General features: G+C 37.8%; 1 protein-coding gene across 8 annotated transcripts in view; it reads right to left on the reverse strand.

Annotated features, from left to right (window-relative positions):
• mef2cb (myocyte enhancer factor 2cb) overlaps window positions 1-24,627 on the reverse strand; it is a 240,521-nt gene extending 215,894 nt beyond the window's left edge. For 3 of the 8 annotated variants that reach the window (XM_060836640.1, XM_060836648.1, XM_060836662.1), the window contains exons 1-2: window positions 24,436-24,626; window positions 19,974-20,068 (exon numbers count right to left, since the gene is read on the reverse strand). The gene's annotated coding sequence lies outside the window, so the exon portion shown is untranslated. Of the gene's footprint in view, window positions 1-17,903; window positions 18,134-19,973; window positions 20,069-20,431; window positions 20,615-24,435 lie in introns of those variants that run through there. The other 5 variants (XM_060836654.1, XM_060836671.1, XM_060836624.1 and 2 more) reach the window with 4 other exon arrangements.
• Window positions 24,628-25,719: the final 1,092 nt, after the last annotated feature.

Genomic DNA, 25,719 nt, shown 5'->3' on the forward strand with positions numbered 1-25,719 from the left:
CTTTGATCTGAAGTGACTGTTTTTTTTTCACATGTACATCTTTTTATGTTAATCCTTTGATTAAGGTCAGTCATCTTGCTTGCTTCACTCTGTCCAATAATTCAATCAAGAAGAAAAGTTTTGCTTTGCATGTCACCAGGGCTCTGATAACACTCTCCATGACAGTAGATAAGATGTCCTCTAAAAACCTACCATAAGCGAAGAATTTAATGCCACGGCTTGTGATGAGTTCAGCCACAGGGAGCAGGTGAGCGGCAGGTGTAGGACCTTGTTAACCAGAGAAAGGCAGGTGAGTAAGTCAGCGGTGGACAGATGCAGAGAGCAGATTTTGTCCAGCTCCTGAATGATGTGGGCAATGGCAATTTAGTTAGGAAAATATGGCAACAGGAGTAGGAATGAGATTTTCAGCATTCTCATAAGTGTGAAATGATGAGATGAGTATCTCACTCATGAATGATGAGAAACCTATTTGCATTCTAACATCCTAATATCTAATTTGCTTCATTATTACGCATTTTCCTAATCTCTCAAATGCCAGACAGAAACTTGACAGCAACATTTGTCGATGTGAAAGTCAGGCTGGGTACTTGGTGACTACAGCTTGCCATTTCCTCCTCTGAGCTTCCATCTTGAACAGCAGTCACCAAAATCTCAGGGTACACACCATGAGCATGGACAGGCCACAGCCCCATTGATGGAGGTTGGCATTGGATACGTATCAGACTCACCACATCACCTTAGCATATCTCTAACCCACTTACAATACAATTAACACTTCAATACTACACTGAGTCATAGAATTGTACAGCACAGAACAGTCCATTTGACCCATTGCAACTTTTTGAAGAACATGGACACCTTTCATTGTAGAGCTCCTGCCAGTACAGCTGATACACAAGGTAAGCATCCATTTCATGGAAACTAGGAGCAGTAGGCCATTCGGCCCTTTGAGCCTACACCACCTTCAATATGATCATAGCTAATCTTCTATCAATGTGTCTGTTTTTCCTCCATACCCCTCAATACCTTTAATAGCTAAAAATGTATCTCTCTTTTGAATCTACTGACCTGGCCTCCACATCCTTCTGTGGTAGTGAATTCCACAGGTTGACCACTCTGAGTGAAAAGATGCTTCCACATCTTAGTCCTAAATGGCCTATTCTGCATGTGACTCTGGGTTTTGGAGCACCCAATCAGGGTAACAATTTGGGCATCTAGTCAGAATTTTATACATTGCAATCAGATCTCGTCTCATCATTCTAAACGCTAGTGAATGCAGTCTCAGTCATAAAATCTTATATCTCAGAAGAAGCCAGTTGGCTCATCATGTTTGCACCAAAACACTACTCTAAATCTACACTAGCTCCACTTTCCAGCGCTAAGCCCACATCCTTAACTGTTGTGAAATTTCAAGTTCTCATCCCACCTTTTAAAGGTTATGAAGTTTCCTGACCCAACTACCCTTCAGGATGTGCATTCCAGATTCCTACCAACCTCAGGAATGAACAAGGTTTCCTCAAATCCCCTCTAAACTTTCTGCCTTTCATCTTAAAATTATAACCCCTTTTTACTAACTCTTCAATAAAGGGGATCAGCTGATTTCCATCCATCTTGTTCCTGCCCCTCATAATCTTATACATCTCAATCAGGTCCCCCGTATCAGCATTCTCTGCTTTGAAGAAAATAGCCTAAAGCTTATCCAGCCTCTTTCCGTAGCTACAGTGCTCCATCTAGGCAACAGCTTAGTGAATCTGTCCTCCACCACCTCTAGTGCAATCCCTTTCTATACTCAATGTGGTATTCCAGCTCCGAACTAAAATCCTGTACAACTCCAAAATAACCTCCCTGCTCTTATAATCTATGCTACAACTGATAAAGGGGGAAAAAAAATCACCCTGTTAACCTGTCCTGCCATGTTAAATGGACCTTTGGGCAAGCACTTTGAAACCTGCTTTTTTTAAAATCAATTTTTCAATGTATAATTTCAGTTACATCACACTGTAAATTTTTGCTATAAATTCTGTGTTAGGATTGAGCCCTCCACTATGAAGGAGCATCGCTCCGAAAGCTAGTGTGCTTCCAATTAAACCTGTTGGACTATAACCTGGTGTTGTGTGATTTTTAACTTTGTACACCCCAGTCCAACATCGGCATCTCCAAATCATGTTTTTTTTTCTGAGCTCCCTAATGTCCTGTCATTGACTAGTCCATCTTGTTTTTCCAATGTGCATCATCTCAAACTTTTAAGGGTTAAACTCCAACTGCCATTGATCTGCCCAATCTGTTTATAACCTCCAGTAATGGGAGACCTTCTTCATCATTGTTGACCACCCAGCCAATCTTGTATCATCAACAAAATTATCATCCACCAGTACATTCTCATCTATATTGTTTAATTATATATCAAAGAACCCAGCACTGGTCACTGTGTTACCAGTATCCAGCAACACAACCTTCTACCATCACCCTCTTTCTCCTATCACTCAGCCAATTTTAGAACCAACTTGCAAAAGTACTCTGGATGCCAGGTACTTTTACCTTGTAGGACATTATCAAAGGCTTTGCTGAAATCCATATGAACTTTATCATTTGAACTACCCTTATCTACACATGTGGTCACATCTTTGAAAATTCTATCAAATTGATAATTTGTGATCACCCGGCACTTTCACAAGCCAAGGACGAGCATCAACATGCAGCTGTTGAGGAGCTGATACCTGCTGTGGAGTTAGCACAGATACCTTCATCATTCAGCAAAAGTTCAGGACAGCCAGAGACATTCATTTTCCATGAATGCTGGGCAGATGAGGGAGAGGCAGTAGTGCTACAGTCTGTCTAGAGATGGGAGGCCAAAAAAAGTCATGTAATGCTGTCTAAAGTGCCTCGAAAGCAAACCTCCCTTCCAATAGGGCTAACAAGAGGCCGAGGATCACCTACTGAGAACAGGTTTCTGTGTCAGTCCAGGCTGGGGCCTCATTGCTATACCATCCAGATAGAGGATGCCACTTGATCCACTGTTCTAAACAAATGGATAAAAATCTGAGGTTATGGAATGACAATGATAGCTGTAGCATTGTGCTGAGTAAGAAGATGAGGATGTCCTTCAGAAGACACAGTACCTTCACCATCCTTCAGTGCAGTGGATTCGGCCAAATGAATACAGACAGAACTTCTTTGTGCACTTTATTCATTGGAAGTGAGGTGCAAGAAGTAATTTTATTTTACTGGCTGCAAACATCTTGTTGCTGCTGAGGGCAGTGTCTGCTGTATCATTTCAACTGCAATTGCAGTTAAACGAATTGATCATCCAATGTGGTCCATGCTGTTTAATGATTGAAAGTTTTCACAACATTCAATGTTCCATCATTCAATTAGGATGAAGTTTCAAGCTGGTATGGGTATTATGAAAAGGATAACTAGCCTATCTACAAAGGCAGAGGTCACATGCCACCAGGTTATCACAGATGACTTCACTTCACCTGACAAAGGGGCTGCTCTCTGAAAGCTTGTGATTTCAAATAAACCTGTTGGACTACAACCTGGTGTCATGTGACTCCTGACTTTGTCCACTCTGGTCCAACACCAGCACCTCCACATCATAGCCCATCTATTTTCATTCTTGCTGTTCTAGTTAAAATGACATTTGTTCACACACAGCTGATGATTAAAAGTAAAAATATATTTACAAATATGATCATGCATTCACAATGAAGTGTCACTCATTTGACCTTGTAAGGTCTTCTTTTCCCCTTACCTCCCACTATGTCTAAGTGCAGTCTCATGCCACTGCTGGGGTGGAGGCAGCCAGCCCTATTGTGGAGTTGTTTGGCCTTGGAATTTTGGGCAGGTGACCCTGAGAGGTGACTAGAGGGCCCAGAGATGAGGAGTATGATCTTCCCAGATGCAACTTCATCCTCGTTGACTTTAATGCATACTCAAGGCTCAGTGTGGCAGGTAGGTGGAGGTGGAAAGCCCAACCTGCTCTAGAGTATCTGAACAGGAGGCAGCTGGGTAGGGGGAGGTGCTGTATTTGATGCTTAGTTGCACCACCCTGTCTCCTTGTGAAGAAGGGCCATTCGGGGGTCAGGTCAAAGTCCTCCCATTAACTCCCCTATTCACATTGCTTTGCCTTGCCTTGCCTTGTATAAGTCTGTGTGCATATCCAGCAGACACCGAGCACGCTGGAACCACGCTCTCCATGGCATCGATTTGCTCACACGCCAGATGCAGCACAGTACAAACACCACTGTGGTATACAATTTGCATCTGTTTGCCTAGTGCCTTCAACAAGCCAGTCAAATGCTCCCATGCCTGCCAGTGCATTTGGAGGAAGTTGTTAATGGCTGACAGGATAAGGTCATCTCCTGCAGGAGGCTGGTTTATTGCAGTCTTCTGAATGCCAGTGACCTTGAACGTCAGTCCCTTGACGATGTGAGGAGGTATGGCAGTGATGTGCTCACCAGCATGTGTTCCCGACTCTAAGCTAATGAAAATACCCACCAGGGTATCAGTATCTGAGCTTGTGGCAAGTGCAATAGGCAGCCATGCTGGTGTATCCTCTGAGGGATATGTGGCTCCTTCAGAGATGCAGGATGAGATGTCTTGCAGGGCTGTTCTCTTGAAGAAAGCAACTCTGCAGGTGCCACTACTACCTGCAGGAGACAGAAGACACAGAGTTGTAAAATAGGAGTTGAAATTTGAGCATGTTAACAAGGTATTCACAGTGGTCCCAAGGGGAGAGCAAGGCAAAACTTGGAAATACTGTTCCTTGGTCCCTGGAATATGGAAGTTTCGGCATCATCATGAGTGGTCTCTATTTCCTCGCACCAAGGCAAGGATTCTGTCCTTGTAGGGAGTGAGGAGATGGATGTCGATCATCTCATCAACTATCTAGGTTCCCTGCCTTAAAGTTGACAATTTTTTCCGTGAAATGAGGTAGAAAGAGTGATTGTGCAAGATGCAAGTGGCTGCTGCAGTTGTTGCTGTCGGTGCAAAATGGGGAAAAGTGGTGTCCTGAGTAAGTGAGTAGACAGCTTCGATGCATGCAAAGATAGTGAGGTGAGTGAGTAACTATGTAACGGCAGATGATGTACAGAATAGGGACTGTGGCAGAACATGAACCTTGGTGGGAAGTGGCTGCAGTAACAGAGTCACAGTGAGTGTGAAGTGGCAAAATGTAGATGGTAGCACTTACCCTCACAGAATGCAGAAGGTCATTAAAATTCTTGCAACATTGTTTGGCACTTCTTCAGGTTTTGGAAACAGCACTGACCCAGTTGAAAAGGCTGGCAAGACCTGGTGATGTTGTGCTCTTCTCTGGCAGTCTTGAGGAAAGAGGATGGCCCTCCTCCGCATCACCCCATCCTCCAGACCCTGTCAGCAAAGTGAGGTTGTAACCATGCAAGGGCACTCTGAACTGACAGCATTTGACCTAGTACATGACTGCATTTTAATTATGATGCTGGCAGCAGAAATTCCAGAAGGTCTGACTGTAGCAAATATTTCAGCTGCTGGCAAGAAGATGATGATAGCTTCAGCAGGGCACCATAAAGGCATGGTGTATAGCTAATAAGGAAAGCGAAGGCTCACAGACAGAAACTTCCAAGAAATTCCCAGAAACTGAACCAATTTCTGGTAAAATCTGCCCCAGAGTCACAGAGCGCCATTGCAGACATGGTGAGCCAAATGGCCTCCTTCTTCACCAAAACAATTCAGTGAACCTGTGACTCATGGGTGGACTTCTTGTCCTGCTCCAAATTCAGGTGAATTGACCCAGAGGCAAACAGGGAGCTACAAGACAGAAAGCAGGAAATATACATACTGGGGGATTTGCTTGCAGGGTAACTTTCAGGATGATTTCCTTTATTCAAAGGCACCGCCCTGCCAGATTGAGGAATCCGACATCAGGAAAGGCCTGAGAACTAATACCTAATACCCTGCTCTTTCCTCAAACTCCCTTTCCACCTGTAATATCTGTTCTGCATGAATCCTTCCCACCAACACTCACCTGTGCCTGGATCCATGGCAATCCTGGACTTTAAGTGGATGTGATACTGGAACAGACATTATTTCACTGGTGGTTCCTCTAAACAATAAGCAGCTGCTAAGTCTTCAACTCTCTTTCTTGAATCAGGGAAAGGCCCATCAAGACCTAGTTAATTGGCTTGCTGGCACATACTTCAGTGGGCATCCCCAGAGTGAGACGGTAGGGAACTGATATCAGCTCTCCAGCTCCCCTCTTGTGCAGCTCTCCTCTTATCTACATTAAATGTTGCCCGGTATTTCTAGAGTTCAGGTAGAAACTAACTACAAGGAACCAAGGCACTTTCCTTCTGTCCTTATTTCACACTGAGTGTTGTATTTAAACTCATATCAATGATTTTTACTGCTTAACAAAGACAGAGTTGAAGTCTTTACCAAGAGTGCTGAAATTAATTTAAATAAACTTGTCTCATAGCCGAATGTGATTTCATGTGACTAAAAACAAGAAAGGATTTTGTCGACTGGCAGTTCTGTTTGATGTTTTATTTTAAATATATTCACAAAGAATTTATTCATACCAAGTTCTAAATAAACAAATTCACAAGTTGGAATGCCCTTCTGTTACATAACAGATGCTACAAAACATCACCATGTGGTCTTATTAAACTAGTCCACAGATATATCTTCCACTTTTTTTGAAAAATCACTGCAAAACATATTGACAAAAATCTTAAAATCTAATATAGGTTGTTCTAGATTTAATAATCACCGTTATGGAATAACATTTTCAAAGTGCAAGAAAAATTTGACAGTTGAACCTGTTTGCCACGTTTTATTAAATCTATTCTACTCACAAACTTATTTATTTAAAATATCACTTTTGTGAGCATATGATCAAACAAATGATGAACTAATAACATTACAAAGAACAAAATGGTTGCTGAAGCTTCGTCTCATCTGCTGCACTATTCTGCTAATTGGAGATGGTACAGAGCAACTGCATTCAATTTCCCAAAAGGTTAATCTCTTGATACACTTCCATTATTACACAGGAGTACAAATATACTCATTAGTATTGAAGTTAATCTTAATAAATGATCTTGCAGGAAGTCACTGCTTTGCAAGATCATCTAAAACATACCAGTTTTAAAGTGGAATTAAACTCAACAATAAGAAATGCTATTATATGGATTATTATGGCATAAATAATAAGTGATGCTAAGAAACAGTTTCTACAAAGAACTGAAAGTACCATCATCCCAAGCACATCAGAAAAATGTGTATGCCTGGAGGACTGTTTAGAAGTCAATGTGGACTTATATTTTAATCTCTACATGAAACATGATTATGAGAATCCATAGGTGTATCACGTATGTTCACTGCACATGCAATACTATCACATCTGTTTGCACTGATAATTAAATATTAGAACTGGGATGGGTCAAGCTTAAATTTGAGGTTATTTTGAACTTGGTTTAATAGAGTTAGCTTTGTTCATGCTAGACTTCTTTCCTGACAAGGAAATATAAAGATTTCAATTTATCATCAAGCTGGTAGATGAAAAACAGCAGTGTTGCAGTTTGGATACAGTTCAGCATGTGCGGAAGATCATTTGCTCACCTCTAATTGGATTGAGTAAAGAAAAAATATTGACATTTTATTTGAATGAAAAGAGATCGACAGAAACTGTTTTTCTTCCCTTCATATGTTCATCAATTATTATTGTATGATAAGGAAGCATAGTCAACAAAGGACTACAGACATCTTTCTTCATTACGGAAAGGTAATTGGTTACGTAAAGCTTGAGGGTAATCACTCCACAAGCGTGGGGTAAGGCAAAGAGGCAGACTTCCATGAACAACCACAACTGGTATGAGGACTGAATTAGCACTGTTGACTTTATTCTGCACATCACTCTAGTCATCTAGCCAACTAAGCTAACTGACAGCCCCCAATTTATGTATAATATTCTCAGTAAATGCAATAATTAGACAATAGGTCAAGGAACATCTGTTCACTCATTAAAAAGAAATTGTATTACACAGAATCCATGATTGTTCAATACTTATTCTAAGTGATGAAATGCAAACAGAAAATGCTACAGCTACTCAACAAGTCAGACAGCATCTGCTTAATGTTTCAGATTTGGATGAATTTCCATACTAACTCAGATTCCTGATCATGTAGTAGATGATCATCCGCTCATCAAATCCATACCAATCCTCTGAAGAGCATCCCAAACAGACCCACCCTCCCTCTGCATTTCCCATGGCTATCCACCTAGCCTACAAATCCCGAGACACTATAAGCTATTTAGCATAGCCAAACCGCCAAACATGTGTATCTTTGGACTGAGGACACCCATGCAGACCCAAGGAGAATGTGCAAACTCCACACAGACAGTCAGCACAGGCTGGACTCTAACCTGGGTCTCCAGAACTGTAAGGTAGCAGTACTAATCACTGAGCCACCAGGTCATCTTGATGTGAAATAAGAAATCTTTCTCCAGTTCTTTCTCTCTGCAGATGGTACCTAACCTATTGAGTATTTACAACATATTTAATTCTTGTATTAGATTTGTAAAGTAGTGTTTTAGTTCTTTATTATTTGAAATGTTACATACCAACTACCTACATTATTTGTATTATCTCATACATTTAAGTAGAAGGAGAAAGGTGAGGACTGCAGATGCTGGAGATCAGAGTTGACAGTGTGGTGCTGGAAACGCACAGCAGTTCAGGCAGCATCTGAGGAGCAGGAGTTCCTGCTGAAGGGCTTATACCTGAAACATCGATTCTCTTGCTTCTCGAAGGCTGCTTAGCCTGCTGTGCTTTTCCAGCAGCAGACTCTGGACATCTCAGTATAACAGAATCTTTTAGCCTGCAGCTCCTCATTGTTTGGTAGTTCTGAAGTAAATGTCAATAGATCAAGCTTGTTGCTACATATGTTTTGAGTATTAAAAAGTTGAATTTGTACTATGAAACAAAATTAGCATTCAACCATTCTTCTATTCTGAACAATAAGCAAAACATTTGCTGCTGAATTATTATTACACAGAAAACATAGATATTGCACAAGAATTTAGGTTAGTAGTTCAAGTGTCCAATTAACACAAACTAATTGATTTTGAAAACTGATTCCCTATTGCATAAAATGCATTCTTTCTAGTTGGTCATACATCATGAATATTAATAATATTATGCACAAATACAGTAATTTTCCAGTTAGCACAAAAAAAAAACGATTGTTAAGTACAACAGTTTATCATACAGTCATACAGGTCACAAATGTTCTGCACATTTATTCGTATACAGTTTATAAACTATTTAAAAATCTCTGACAGCACCACAAGTTTTTAAAAATAGCTGAATTTGTATAGATTACAGAGAATGACAAAACATTTCATTGCACACAAATGGTTCAAATCTTAAACCACAGTTCACGGTATCATATGAAACCTCATTTATCCAAAGCATTATATAGTAACTTCATGCACATTACTTCTTAAACACAGCAGGACTTAATGGTAAGGTGCTAGGTAGTGTTGCTGAGAAAAGATACCTTGGAGTGCCGGTTCATAGCTCCTTGAAAGTAGAGTTGCAGGTAGATGGGATAGTGAAGATGATGTTTGGTATACTTTCTTTTATTGGTCAGAGCATTGAGTATAGGAGTTGGGAGGTCATGTTGTGGCTGTACAGGATATTGGTTAGGTCACATTTGGAATATTGTATGCAATTCTGGTCCCCTTCCTATCAGAAGGATGCTGTGAAACTTGAAAGAGTTCAGAAAAGATTTACAACATGTTGCAGGGTTGGAGGATTTGAGCTGAATAGTCTGGAACCGTTTTCCTTAAATTATCGGAAAATTAAATTATGTAAAATCATGAGGGGCATGGATAGGATAAATAGACAATGTCTTTTCCCTTTATTTTTTTTTGGGGGGGGGGGGGGGGGGGGCGCGTTGTCCAGAACTAGAAGGCATTGGTTTAGAGTGTGAGGGGAAAGAGATAAAAGGGACCAAAGGGAATTTTTTTCATGCAGAGGGTGGTGTATGTTTACAATGAGCTGCCAGAGAAGGTGGTGGAGACTGGTACAATTACAGCATTTCAAAAGGCATCTGGATGGGTTTATGAATAGGAAGAGTTGAGGGGGATATGGGCTAAGTGCTAGATTATGTTAGAATATCTGGTCATCATGGACGAGTTGGACCGAAAGGTCTGTTTCCATGCTGTACATCTCTATGGCTCTATTTATGTGGTGTAATTATTTTAAAAATGCACATGCAAAATATTATACTTTTAAATTGTACTTACAACATATCATTACATTTTTAAAATATATGGTCAGAATGTACAGGATTTGTAAAGTTGATTTTAAATGACAATAGTGTAATTGGGCACAGTATATCAAAAAAGAAAGTGCTTTTTTCCAAAAAGTCAGTGAAATTTTAGCTAGTTGTTCAAATATAATATTATAAATATTCAGTTGTATATAACAGTCTATTCAGCAGGTAGTTTATTTTTGCCTTCCTTGTATGAAATTTGTACAACATTTTATCACTAAGTTTCTAATATAACAGCTTTGGCATTCAACCACAGTATTTACTAGTTTCCGCATATTCTGATTACCCTGACACAATGACGATGGACCTTTTGAAGTAGTATTATTTACTTACACTTCAGATTCAATCACAGAATCATGTGTAACTCCCAACAGGTAGGGTGCAAAATTCTCTCCCCATTAGGGAATCAACAGAAATTTTACGACTAGCCATCAGCTTTCAATATTTATTTTATTTGTTCTGATGAAATATCAGATTTACTGAATTCAAATTTACACTTGCCATGTGGATTTAAACTCTCAACTTTTATGTTAGTCCAGTATCATAGTCATTATGCTACAGTATCACATTGTAAATGCATACATCATTAATGGAAGGCAGTACAACGATACATCAAAATGAACTATCAGTTTACATATGCTGAAATCTCAATCTCTCCCAGGCTGGACTTTTCACAGGTACAGAAGGAGGGATAAACAGAAAGATGGTTGTACTCCATTCTCTCATACGCCTTAGCAGCCAGATAAGAGCAGAGTTGGCAGAATCGAGGTTGCATGCCTGCTCTCTTGGCCATAAATAGAGAAGACGCTTGATGAAGGAAATCAAAATGAACCAAAAACAAGGGACAAGAAAACCATAAAAAGGCATTGATGTAAACTATGCCCTTGCATTCAGTAGCTGATCAATAGTGACTGTAAACTAGTCTTTTTAAACAATTAGCAGATTAGCATTTTTAATGGCAGAAAAGAAGAAAGAGGAGAAGGAACATTATCCTACTGAAGTTTGCATTGTCAAAATTACTTCTATTACTTTTTATTGTTACAAATGTTATGAAATGGATGTGGTATGGAAACATTTTTGCCTTTAAAATATAGTAAGATGGCATATATTACTGTTCAGTAACATCCAGAAAGAAACACCATAAACTGTGCAGTCCTATCATTTGATAAATTAGCCAGGGCCAAACTAGGATTTCATTAATCTCGGATTTGGTAGCTCTTGAAATGGTAAAATTGTCTACCATAAGAGTAAGCCAAAAAAAGTGAACAACTTAGTGTGCAATAGCTTGGCGTTGACTGGAAATAGACAAATTGAATAGTAGAACTGAAGTCAGTAAGAAGTCAACATCATATTATTATATTCAGATTTGGAATGAGATTTTGAATTTTTCAACATCCATCCATTTTCAGAAGTAAAATAGGACCCCTATAGGTTTCTAACTTTTGTTACCAAAGATATGAGGTCCTACAAAGCACTAGATTGCTGTATTATTATGCTGTTTTAGAGATCTGGCATCTTATTCTCTGCTTACTGTCTAGCTTTTTTTAAAATATCCGAAAAAGAGTACTTAGAAATTGTATTCTTGTACCTTTTACACAGCAAGTAGATAAAATCTGAGAAAAGTACTTCCTGAGAGAATGATTCAAACTTGACTTTCAAAAGGGAATTGGATAAGCACCTGAAGAAAAATGAAATTGCAGCACCATGGGTAAAGAACAGAATAATTCTACTGGCTGTGTTACTCTTACAGGGAATTGCCACCAATATAATGGGCCAAATGGTATTCTATGATACCCATATAAAGCATTGCAATGACAGCATTGAAATTTATTGTGTAAAAGTCAATTAGCAGAACACTCATCAAAATCTAAATTAAAAAATCTGCTAAAGTGATGAGATTAGTGATTAGGTTACGAGACAGGAATGCTGTACACTTTTAATTTGGAATTTCTGCAAACGCTGTGCAAATAATTTACTTATTATTCATAAATATTATTATTCATATGAACAATGCAGTTTGTGCCTTATAATTGCAAATTATTATTGAAAAATTAGAGCATGGTTTATACCTTTATGTGTTCTTAACCTTATAATGAGCTTATAGTATTTCAGTAAGATAAAAGTTAGCACATAAATCTGCAAATATTAAGAATCATACAGAAACAACACTTAAGCATTTTTGTTAGACGGACTGGATTTCATTTGAATACGAGCAAACAGCAGTAGATAGAGCCAATAGAATTTGTAATATCAGGGAGTTGACGGCAATGATGAGCAGGCAAGAAAGAGAAATTGAGGCTTGGTATAGATCACCTGGATTTTGTAGAATAGCAGAGCAAACTTGAATAGTTGGATAGTCTGTTCCTCTTTCTATTTCTTATGTTTTAATATTCTTATGTTCATTGTCCAAAGTGTTGATTTTAAACTTAACTAATCATCAATAATGCCATTTTTCCCTTGGTATATAAAGAGTGATAGAGAGAGATAAAGGCTTCTGATCCAAAAGCCTCCTTCTTCTTTATGTGGTATAATAATTGCAACCCTTAATGGCTTAGCCAGTTTCTATGGAAAGTTGCTAAACATTACAGATGAAAGTCCCAGAATTGACCTGGAAATCTGATGAAGAGCTTTTGCCAAAACATCAAATTTCCTGCTTCTTGGATGCTGCCTGACATGCTGTGCTTTTCCAGCACCACAGTCTTGACTGTAGCCCATACAGATTTGACTGAAATTTGGAGCAGTATTAGGGGCACTAAGATTGGTCTTGTTGCCAGATTAAGAAAAACAAAATCAGCTTCTGTTTCTGTGCTTGTTAGTAGCATTGTCAGATACGTGTATGGATAGCTATTGGACAAAAACATATACATTGTGACCTCCTTAAAATAGAGGAGGGGAACAACACAAATGGGCAGCCGCACAGCAATCAGGAGTACATCACACAGAAATGTTCCTTTAAGGTGCACGCATGTGCCAATCTTAAAGGTAGCACACAATGCAACAAGCTGGCCACAAGTAGCAAAGTTAGAAGGAACTAGAAGGATCAGTCCAATGTGCTGATCAACACAAAGATCATAGTATATCATGCATACAATGCAACAACGTTTCAAATATTTAGTTTGCTTCTGGAGCACTTTCTAACAATGACTTTAAATAATACTACAAAGCTGTGCATAATTTGAGTACATTAATCCTTCATTTTATTGCATGCAGCTAGTCTCAAAATATTAAAATAAAAACTTATTTACAAAACCAGCTATTCTATTTTTCCTTGTAATTCCTGTGCTCAAACTGACTCAGAAAAGAAAGAGCCAATACTGAGCCCAGCTAACACAGAACCAGAACACTTTTCATTGCAACTTAGTTGGTAGCACACTTGCCTCTAAATCATAAAGGTTCCAGGTTTACATTCAGTTCTAAGGACTGAACACAAAAATATAGGCTGACTTTCTAGTGCAGTACTGATGGAGTGCTGCATTGCAGGAGATGCTGTCTCTTAAATGAGGTATTAATCTGAGGATTTCTCTGTCTGCTCAGGTGGGTGTGAAAGATCTCAAAGCACTATCTTGAAGAGAAGAGGGGTTATTTGCAGCAATGAACTTTGCGATGTTAAAAATCGGAAGAAACATTTCAGCCTTTCTTTCTTTAAAGTATACTTTAGTATTTTAAAACTATTGAATCATGCCAATAAAGATAAATTTTTCATGTCATTCATTTTACTAGATTGAATTTTCAGTAATATATGGTCTCTTTTTTGCAAATGGTTCCTAGGCTGATGGACCTTGGGTGCTGAATAATTAATATCATTCAACTACGGCACAAATAACTCAAGGAGGCCTATATGGAGGGAGAAGAAAACACCACAAAACTTAAAGGTAAACACGGTAATTCACCTCAGAGTAAGCTGTCTGTTCAGTTGAAAAGACACAGAATTTTCTGGCCCTTGACACAAATGGTATTTATTCTCCCTTGGAAAATAATTTTTAAAATACTTGTATCCAAATTGTCGCGGTGAAGTTTGTAAGTTCTGTTAGAGAATTGAAATGCATTGTATAAAAATGATTTTGGCTTGTCAATCAATAGCAAGACCATATTAAACAACAGATATTCTGGTACTGACAATTACAATGAATGACAATGAGAGTCAAATGGGATTTTAAATCATATGTTTCATCTCAAGTTTTTATTCTACAGATCACTTATGAATAATAAAACTAATCACAGACAAGACAGCAAATTATTAGTAAAATCAGTTTGATTAGTTACAACTTTGCAATGAAGTTCTATATATCTGCATTAATACTGATAAAGAACATGTATGAAATGTTAATGATTTTAAGTATCCACAAAAACAACCCATTGAAAATGTCAAGTTTCAATTTAAACTGCCAAACTTCGATAACTGCGTAAGTACAAAGGCCACATCATAATATAAATGAAAAAAAATTGCAATAATTGGAGAAAGCTTTACATATTGTACCATTATAAGAAAGTGTGATGGTTAGAATAAATATGCAAAAAGTAAAATATCTTTGAAAATGTTAAAAATAACATGAAGCTTCAAAAATGTATTGCATCAACTGTTTTTCTATGCTGAACAGTACAAATCACAACTTACATGTACATTAACTCTCTGAATGATTCTGCTAAGTCTTGAGTTTGTTTGGTGTTTCCCGAGATCCTACATATTATTTTTATTTTAAGCATTAAAATAATGATTTGGTTTCTACTAACCATGCAAAGAGCAGTTTTGAGTTTATGTCTATGCATGCAGAATGATTTGTTTATGCTGAAGTCAAAATGAAATATTAAATAATTCTGCTTTCCAACAAAACATATATGGATCGCGTCTGTCCAACATAATGTTGTACAAATGCCATAAATCTGTAATGTAATGGAATAATGCTAGCAATCACATGAGCATTCTTCTTCACACACAGATATAACTATTTCAAATAAAATAAAGCAATTAATTTTAATTGTACTTAAAACGTATTGCAAAATAGCTTGAAATTCAAATATTTAAATATGCATTGTAATTGTCTATTTTGGACTATGTGTTTCAAAAATTTTTAACATATCAGTTTTCATCACAGAACAATTTAGAATAATATGACACGAGAAAATTTTGTATCCATTAGCTTGATACTTAAGCATCAAATTCAGAGAAATAGCTGGAGCAAACTGAAGAAGTACAGCATAGATTTGATTTTAGCAGTTTTAAATTACAAACTATGTAGGCCAACCAGCAGGGATACTGTCTCCTCACATGATAATCAATTGAAACTGGCGTGTGTCTTGCCATACCCCAACAATCGGTTCTGGTCTCTGGCCAATCAGGATGACACGTGAACTGCCTAATCCTTTCTTTGTACGATACATAAGACTCTGTTGTCACTGCTGGTTTTTCATGAATTGCCTGTGAAAGCCTGCCTGATTTCTTGAAGATGACAGCCACACTGAATGTTTGCTGTCCATTGTGCAAATGCCTGTGTGACTACAAGATTAAAGTACTAATGAATAGATATCTAATCACATGTCCACATTATAAATTTGCCTTAGGCCACAGCAGATTAGGATTTAATCCTACAGAAGCAATAAGCAATTATTAAAATTAATATATCCTACCTGATCCAATAAAAAAGTCTAGATATAACTGCTGCAACATAAACCTAATAGTTCATGCTCAGTGCAGCTAAGATTATGCTGCACACTAGAATTTTATTTTTAATGTTATTTTTATTTGCCCATAGTGAACAGTTAAATTAAAATTTGGTTGTCAGGAAATATTGTCAGATTCATAAAAATAATTTCTCAATGTTGAGAAATTATTTGATAAGTGTTGAAGCTCTTGAACTACATAACAAATATCTAAACAATAAGTGTAAGTATATGTCAACTTTGAAATACCACCTTACGAACATTGATACCAAATTGCACTGTATCAAACAATCAGCAGCATCTTGTTTATCTAGTCATGCTTTTTAGTTACCCACTGACTTATTTTGTACTGACAAAACAAATTGTAAATCAAGGATGCTACCATCATTTAACATTGCTATATTTTTTTTAAAAATGCATGAAAATATATTTTGTTCTAATTTTATTTTAGATTTTGATCAAAATATTTACCTCTATAAGAACTAAAATTATCTTCCATCGCACTGTTCCAATAGAAGAAAACATCACTGCATACAATATTCATGTTCATATAACTATCTGATGCTAATATCAAAAAGGTCACATACATATGCATGTTTGTTCTATATGGTTTAGTGAATTCCTTTCTTGATTAACCCTAAACAACATTTGTCTGCTGGGTACATGTTTAACGTTTTTTTTGTTGGCCTTAAATGAAACAAAGGATTTTTAAAATGAATTAATCAGATGAGAAGTTGTTTGATCCCTTTTTTAGTGCAAACTCCACTGTATTGTCAATCCAGAAATGTCTTCAATGTACAGATACAGGTAGAAAATGGGGAGACAGGGTGGTGGGAGGAGGGGAATCAAATTAAAAATTATTTGGTGCAAACTAAAATAGTAAAGGAAACATTATGAAAGTTAATGCGTGAAAGTTGTTTTTAAGTAAGTATCTGAAAGTAAATAGCAAAATATGACAACACAAACCAGGAGCTGTCAAAATATTATTTTAAAAACAGTTCATTTGCATGAATATATGTGCAGATAAGCTTGAAGATGCTCCACTGAACAAACAGAAAGTGCATTTCCTCTCCACATTAACATCTTTCTTTTGCAAAGTTCCTCTATCCAGCAAATGCTGCCAGCAAAAACAAACTGTAGTAGTCATTTCCCAGGCTGGCATGCCAGGGCTTCTGCTCACCTATGTACTCAGGGACACCAGGAAACAGAAGTAACCTCAAAACCAAAATCAGCGCCAAGGAATAATTCTTCAAGTTTGTCATGACAAAATGCTCACTCCACCTAGTCAAATTATATGTAGACCCAAATATTGGCTTTTAGCCAATACTCCGACCTCTGACGAGTCATAGTATGTGTGTATTTCGATTTTGGTCACTGAATGTAAAAAAGATATTTCTGATATGGTGTGTTTTACTCAAATACTGGAGTGATTTGTAGTGGGCGTTTGAGCACGCGCGTATTACACGGTCAATTCTCTTCCTGACAAAAAGGAGGTTTTGAAAAAAAGCAGGTCATGAAAGTAGATTACTACAATACGCTAATGTCAATCTTTCGGAAGAAGAAATACCAAATACAAAGGGCCAATATCTTGTTCATTTATGTTAACGTCAAATAGAGAACACGGAGCACACACTACAAGGTCAAAACATTTCGGATGTAATGAACAACACCACATATCAGACATCACAAAGTAACAGGTTTCATCTTACAAACAACGCGACCTCAACAACGCCTAAACACAAAAAAAACTTAATATTGACAACTGGTCGCAACAGTTTACAATGCCTATGTCAAGACCGTGGAGCGAAGTAAAGTTTACAACTAGCTCGCAAGTGACAATCATGAAGAATTGGAGAAAATCAAACCAACGTTAAATATCTGGACACAAAATGTAAGTTAATTGCTGACGAAGTTTCACTCACTTTGCAATCTCCCGTGGTTAAAAACGTCTCCAAACAGAAGGTGTGCACGCGATTGAACCTTGGCTGCTAAATTACCATCTCACTGCTCTGGACCTGATTAACGTGCTGCGCTCGGATTCCAACTTACTTGATCGACCACTCTCGGTGCATTCTGCTGGTAAAAATCTGAACTCTGGAAAATTTGCGACTGACTTAAAACAAAATCACTACATATTACTTTAGACCACTCAGCGCAGGGAAGAACAGGTTAAAGGGCCAGTATTCTCCCACAATCCTAAACCAGTTTTATGGATTATCAGTTTCATTCTTGAACAAAGGGGCGGGATCAAATCTTCATTTTCCTAAAACAAATACCGTGCCACCAGACAAGACAGAAAACATATTAACTCCTTTATAACACATGACTAACCACGACTGATTCTCATCACAGGATAAACAAGCTGACTGCACTCCTTTTCACCTTGATACAACACACTTTCATTTACTCTGCATAATAGGTATGTATCGCCTCCATGTCTATATTGTGAGAGATTTGTCATATTTTGTTTTGATAATGTAATATTGAGCATGACCTTGTCTGACAGCACGTTGGCACTATTTCTGTAACTTGGCGTACAATGTAATGTATTACAGCCATTAGTATGATACATTAAAAATCTACAGGGACGGAAGACAGAAAATAACTGCCCCCTCCTACAGTAGAATACCCATAGCCTCGTTAAGCTTATAAAAATGCCTTTTCTCAGGAAACTAGGAAAATAATACCAAGCACATTACAATCTCGAGTTTTATACCGGTAAAACGTATTTCTGTTATTGTTCTAGTGTTGTCACGAATCCAGAACCAAGCCACTGTTCTTCAGTCTGAATTAGATCAACACAAAATGCCCCTACACCTTTGCAATCAACTGCCTGAAATTTTGCGAGCACTTCGCACTACAGGGAAAGACTAGAAAATAAAGAGGGTGTGGGGTGATCGGGCGTCTATTTAAAAAAAACTTAAAGAATGTATCGATGTACCAAATGAATGGGAGTGCACCAATGTCTAAAAGAAAAGCTTAGATGGGGAAGAAACTTGAAAAGAAGGAATTACTGTGGGGATGAGATAGGAAGAACATCCGTGACTTGCAGAAGGAGTTACGGAATAAAGGTAGGGTTGCCTATGACGATCAGTTGGGATGTAGGTGCACGAAGAGACATTGAGACTTCACATGGTTCAGTATAATGCGCAGCAATCTAACTTGGAAAGCAGTTCTACACATTCCACCGTCTGAGTGTTCCCGACTGCGCCAAGACTCCGGCCCATATTAAAACAATCCTGTTAGACCGAACAGCTATTTGGAAATTAAAACAAGCAGCTTCTCCCAGACAGGACAGACTTCAAATTCTCCGGATAGCATCAACACAGGAAGTGTAAATCACTACAGATAAAGATTGGCTGTAATGGTAAAGTTGAGGAAATAAACAATCTCAGCCACAGTTCCAACATAATTCAAGTAACATGACTCTCACATAAGATGAAATGCAGAATGAAAGTCACTCATTAAGTGCGCGGAAAGTATGCACAGCATCGTGTCCACTTTCAGAGTGAACTGTCACGGACACAGCACTACAAACTATCAAATATGAAACTATAACATACGAAAAGTCAGATTTTTATGTACAGTATCACTGCTATTACATTACTCAGTAATATCTAAGAGCAAGACTCAGCACTTGAAATATTCATTGATCAGATTAGTGTATTAGTGCTGTCTACAATACAATTTCAAAATTGAACCAACTCGAATAAATATTTACTGCCACTTTCATCACGATGGAAGGGAACCCACCCAGAACATGAACCGCATCGTGTAACAATATTAGTGAAAGCACCAAGTATAAAAACGGTTAATTAAAAGTGAAAAAGAGCTACTGTCCATTGTCGCCTTGGCATCACTAGGGTATATTGCACACTAACTCCATTTTAGTCACTGTATGATTTCTGTACTTTCGCACGAACCGCACATGTCAAAACAGAACACAGAACAGGAGAAAAGTATACGCACAGTAGGATTGAAAAATCACTTACCGCAAAAACCTCGACGATGCTGTGTTCTCGACTTAATTTTTTCCCCTCTTGAAGACGAATTAAAGTTACTTTAAAAGCCCCAACTTCTTTGACACCTTGGATTAAAAGCAGAAGAGAATCGACCATGTTACAAACAAATCAGCCGGCGCAAAGCTCGTCATCATTCACCACCACAACAACACGTTTACGAGCCATGTGAACATTAAAGATTAAACAAAACCACGGCTGAAACAATGACAGAGAGTATTAACATTTAATTCCCTCCTCGGATTTGTATAGCGTAAGTTTTAAGGAGGAGGGAAGGGGGAGCCAGCCAATTTAAAGCAGAGCAACATGCGCAGGCCGTAATTTGCTTGCCATATAGCTTGAAGCATTAAACAATTACTGATATAGTCTAGTCATTAAAATTGCGCTGCTGTGTTTTTTTTTGGAGAAAATAAGTTTCTATTTTTACTGACCAGTGAGATGAAGGCAAATCTACTGTGAGGACTGAGATTTGTATATATTAATTTAAAAAAAAACAATACTTTAAAAAACTGACATATACAGAACTGTAGATAGAGCCATTTCGCCGTGAGAGAGAGAGAGAGAGAAAACCCAGCTCGGTTTAGTCAGTCTCCCTGTCTGTGTGTATCTGCTTCTATATTTAGCGGAGGAGCAGCTCCAGCGAGAGGAGGCGGGGCCGGCGTTGAGCTCGCTCGCGTCGGAAAACGAACGTCACAAACACGCGCGCGCTCGCGCGGACGAGCGTGGGGGAGGGCGGGCGCGCGCCGGCGCACGGATTCACCCGGCCACGGCACCACGCTCCGCGACGTTTCCGCCTCACAACACCCAGGAGAGGCCGCGTAGCCATCCGCCGCCCAACTCGCAAAGAGTCCCGCGCTGTCCTTTCTTTCTCGGCAGGGGGCTGGTCAGGTACAGTCGTGTCCCCCTTGGCGCCGTGTATGGAATAGCTTCTATTACTAATTACCTATTTGCGTGTTTCTGTATGTTTCTCTTTTTTTAAAAAAAATATAGACGGGCTTCGGTTGTCAATGGCGGAGCGTTTTGAGTATAAACTGACGCGGCTTTGAGCAGGGTGTTTGTCGAGGATGGGAATTAACTGTTAAAATGTTGGAATGTAATATATTGGGATCTGTGTATGTAAAATAAATATGCCAATGCACCCCCGGATGCAGTTAAGTTTGAAGCGGCGCACTAAATGCGTGGTTTCATCTTCATGCTGGTGTGAATAATATTGGGGCCTGCCTGTCCGAGTGGCCTCCCTGCTGCCGGTGCCCGGATTCACCTCCCCCGCCACCCCCTCCCCATTGACGTCAGTGCCCGGGCGGGCTGTCAGCGCGCGGAGGGTGGGAGCGAGCTGTCAATCAAAGACAAGTTGGACAGAAAGTGGAAGCTGGAGCTGCACCTTGGTTGCTGTTGCTGCTGCCATTCCTCCCATCGCCGCCACCACCACCACCGCAGCAGCAGCAAAGATTTTCACAGCCGATCAATCACAACAAAACTGTTACTTTTAATATCTGTGCAGGACAGATTTAACTTGAGTGTATTAAGCTCTTCTCTTTGTTTCTCTCTTCCCCCACCCCAACGAGTGTGGCGAGGTGACGTACGGGGAAGGGAGGCGTAGAAGTCATTGACTCAAAAAATCCTCATTTTCATCTATTTTAATCTTACACAGTTATATGAATCAAGCAAAAAAAAAGTGCAAGTTTTGACTCAATCTCATCAATATGATCCCGGAAATCTGAGGAGCAAGGCAACAGATACCCCCACACACCAATCACATTATTTGCTAATCCATATTAAATACAAAACATGTCGCTGCTTTTTTAAAGCCTCTTCACTCGACTTGATTTATTCGTTTGCTCTTTGTGAAATACATTCCCACAATGCGCAAGATACAGCGGTCGCCCACATGCTTGTATATGGTATGAGCACGTCAGCTTTATAAATAGGGGTAAACAGAATAGTACGATATATGGCAAGAGTTTATTTCTTTTTAAAGCTCGACAAATTCAATTTAAAACAATAACGGTCGTAACCAGATAACTAGAACTTTTCAAAATGTTAAGCGGTATTTAATTACATGTATATGGAAGAGTTATTGGGAGATACTAAATATTCCTTGTCACTGTTGGGGCTTAATGTAACTTTGATGGGTAAATCAGAGATACGTTTTAATTTTAGCGTCTAAGCAAGAAATTAATTTGCGAAACTATTAACGGGGCTATAACATGTCTAAAGAAGTGAAAAATGTTTTCGAAATTCCTATCCTGGTATAAAGGGTTATCAGTTATTCGTTATATAACCTTCTGAAAAAAAGTCTACCATACATCCTGACATAGGATCCCTGCCTCTTTAGTTCTTTGCATATCAAATAGCTAAACTAGGGGAGTTGGAAACATGTAAGGGCAGATGACATATACATTTGACACTGGCTGCTTTGAACATTAAAAGACATGGAGAAAAAGAAAAATCAAGTACATGACACTTAGGAGAAAAACGTCCACAGATAAGTTATTCTCCAATTTTTATCATGGTTTTGAAAATATTTCCCCATACCAAACACCAATGCTGTGTAGTGGCTAACTTCATCAAATTTAGATATATTGCACAATAACAAGGGACTTTTCCAGAGTTTCTGGTAATGTACACTACCAGTCTATCCTTTCCCATTAATAGTGAACCCAGCACTTCTACCCAGAGGGAATACCGTTTTTTTTTACAATTTAACCATTTCTATAACAAAACCAAAACAAAGAGACTCTCTGGAACACTTGTATTATGTTTTCTGGTTCTCATGTGGAAACGCACTCGTAAAAAAGCCCCACATTTAGAATGGAATTGTATAACCTGTAATTAAGTGCGTGTGTGGGAGATCAAATATGTTTGCAAACCTGCCTTTGATATTACTTATTGCTATTATATATGTTATTAACCATGAAGTTATATAATAATTTGGCTACTTTGTAACCAAACTCAAAATCATATGGTAAAATCATAGAAAAGCAAAATAAATATCTGTGAAAATAATCATACACCTAATCAAATAATAAAACCCATTACATTTATTTTTGTGAAAGATTGATTTCTGATTTCATATTTAATATTTAGAGTTGCAACATCAGTTTCTGATGTGAAGCCTTAGATTCAGACTCAGCCTATGGAGATCAACAAGGAGGTTGAAATATGTTCCTCCTTCATGCGGCCTCACAATCAAGTTGATTGGCCAAAGAGGAAAAAAAAATCTAGTCTGTTATCTATCAATTCACCACCCAGACATTTCTCTGTATGCCATTTCAGTTATTGACCTTGCAAGCAATGTTAAAGTCTGTGTAAGATGCAGGTATTTGTATTCTAATCTCAATGATGACTTTTTATTCAAATAATTAAATGCATTCATTTCAAATTTCTACTAAATTTCAAATATAGCCTATTATTGATCCCTCTTCCAATGTAACTCAATGAAACATCAATTTCTTATTTGCAATGTATCTACAGAACTGGGTGTTGCTGAAACCTACATTAAAGAGTGACCTAGAGGACAGCTGTAAATTATGTATGTCAAAGTCAAGATTATGTCAACCGCTTTTTGGAATTCAGTCTATATAGGACTGATTTAAACAACTCACTGGCGATATCTTAGCAGTTGCCATTTAATAAACATAATATTTTTGAACAATATATGAAAAATGTAATTTGATAAAAACATCAAAACACAAGCTTTAATATATTGCAATGGCATCTGCATACGATAACCAGCTGTTAGATTTACTCAGATCATATATTAATACCAGTATCTGGCCATGTTGGCATCTGTCACAACTGATTTAACTGTGAAACTGAAAGTTTGAACTTATAGAAATTTATATTAAAAAAAATTATAGTATTGAATACATGTTTGTGAAAAGTTGGGCATTTATAACACATGCCTTAATTCACGAATCGGTTATCACAGTACTAACGGGGTCAGCATAAGAAAAATTTATGATTTTATAGAACAAAATCTCTCCTTATCAAGCACTGTATAACATGGGTTAATACTTAAGATAATTTCACCTATAGCTTGATTGAATTGGCTTATAACTAGAAAATTGAGCTTTAACAAGATGGTTCAAAAGAAAACATGATCAACATAACTAATACAATATAGTTATTACAAGTGCATCAAGAGGGTTTTTTTAAACTGGAAATTTTTTTCTTAAACATTGTATTTGCTAGTGTAACTTAGAAGTATTGTGAACTGATTTCAGACTCAAAACATTAAGTAGTTGTACTTTACTACTCCACAATAATAACTCTTATACAACATAGCTTTAAAGTACAACTTAATAACATTTCATTTATTAAATAGGCTCCTACAATTTTCTTTGCGCTGAGGCAAAGGTTCAATGCCAGCATTGCAATGGAGTTTTTACATGTAGTTTTTGATGTTTTGTTACTTTTTGGTCCAAAAACTCACCAATGTCTTCTTTCCTTCTTCTACGCTCTGCAGCACCTGCTGCAGGCTTGGATGATCAAACGCTGCAGGTAAAATAAAAATCCTGAAGAAAAAGCCAGACCAGCTGGCTTTGAAGAGAAACCCCCCCTGTTCGGGATGAGCTTGCTTCGGTCTGTTTCCACACAGAAGACGGAGTCTTTTTCCCCTTTCGATGTTGACCTATAGTTGCATGATGCTTTGAACAAGTGGTTGGTTGCCCTGGTCCACCTGCCTCTGTCACTCCAGGGTAAATTTAGCCATGGAAGGTATCACTAACAGTCAGACCTTTGTCAGTTCTGGCAAGAGAAGTAGGAATACTGCCCAAGTAAGCATGAACAGGGTTCAGATGGAAAAATGAAATCACAATTCTTATCCAAAAATCATTTCTTTTTGCCAATTAAATTACTTACATATGTGAGAAAGTAACATTTTACTTTTAACAGAAAATTATTCTGTCTTACAGCAGCAAACTATATTTAGTAGCTAATTCATTATAACTTGTGGGTTGACATAAGGTAACATTGCTTGCTAAGTTGGATTAGTTGCAGAAGAAAAAATCTGTCACAGTTTTTCTTTTTTAAAACATGGAAAGCTTTGTCTTCAGCATATTAATAGTTACTCAGTTGTAGCTCACTAATTAAAGCTCATAATGTAATTCTCCATCATGAGTATCAGAGAAATAGTGAAGAGTTAACATAAATGAAGCAAAAAGTAACATTTTATACTTACTGTATGGTTATGAAATTTGTGTTTTTTGAAGATATAAATTAAGGGTTATTATCGCAGGAACAAAACAAGTGTATTACAGCCATGAAATTTGGATACAATCTGAACTACATCATTTATTTTCAATAAATAAGCCATGCCAAATGTACTGTTTTAACTTCTATAGTAAGAATGTTTTTCTTATGATAGAGACCTATAATATCAAAGAAAGCAAAAATATGTCTTGTGTTCACAAAATTTTCCTCTTACTTAAGTTCTCCTAAGACATGGATGGATGGTTTCTTGGTTTGTATTTCCTAAACAGGAAGAAAATTACTTCTGAGCTAAAATTGCATGTATTATCATACCACCTCAATAATGTTTTATCATTAGCAATAAACCTTGAATCATTTATGAATAGCACTAATAGAGTTACTTGTAATGTGCAATGTATCAATAAATAACATACATATACAATGAATGATACTATGAATTAGTAGCTAACACTTTTAACTCTCAAACTGATGTACACTGAGGTGAACTTTGAACCAGATTACTCAT

Source organism: Hemiscyllium ocellatum, chromosome 2 (genome assembly GCF_020745735.1).
Source record: "Hemiscyllium ocellatum isolate sHemOce1 chromosome 2, sHemOce1.pat.X.cur, whole genome shotgun sequence".
Taxonomy (NCBI): Eukaryota; Metazoa; Chordata; class Chondrichthyes; order Orectolobiformes; family Hemiscylliidae; genus Hemiscyllium; species Hemiscyllium ocellatum.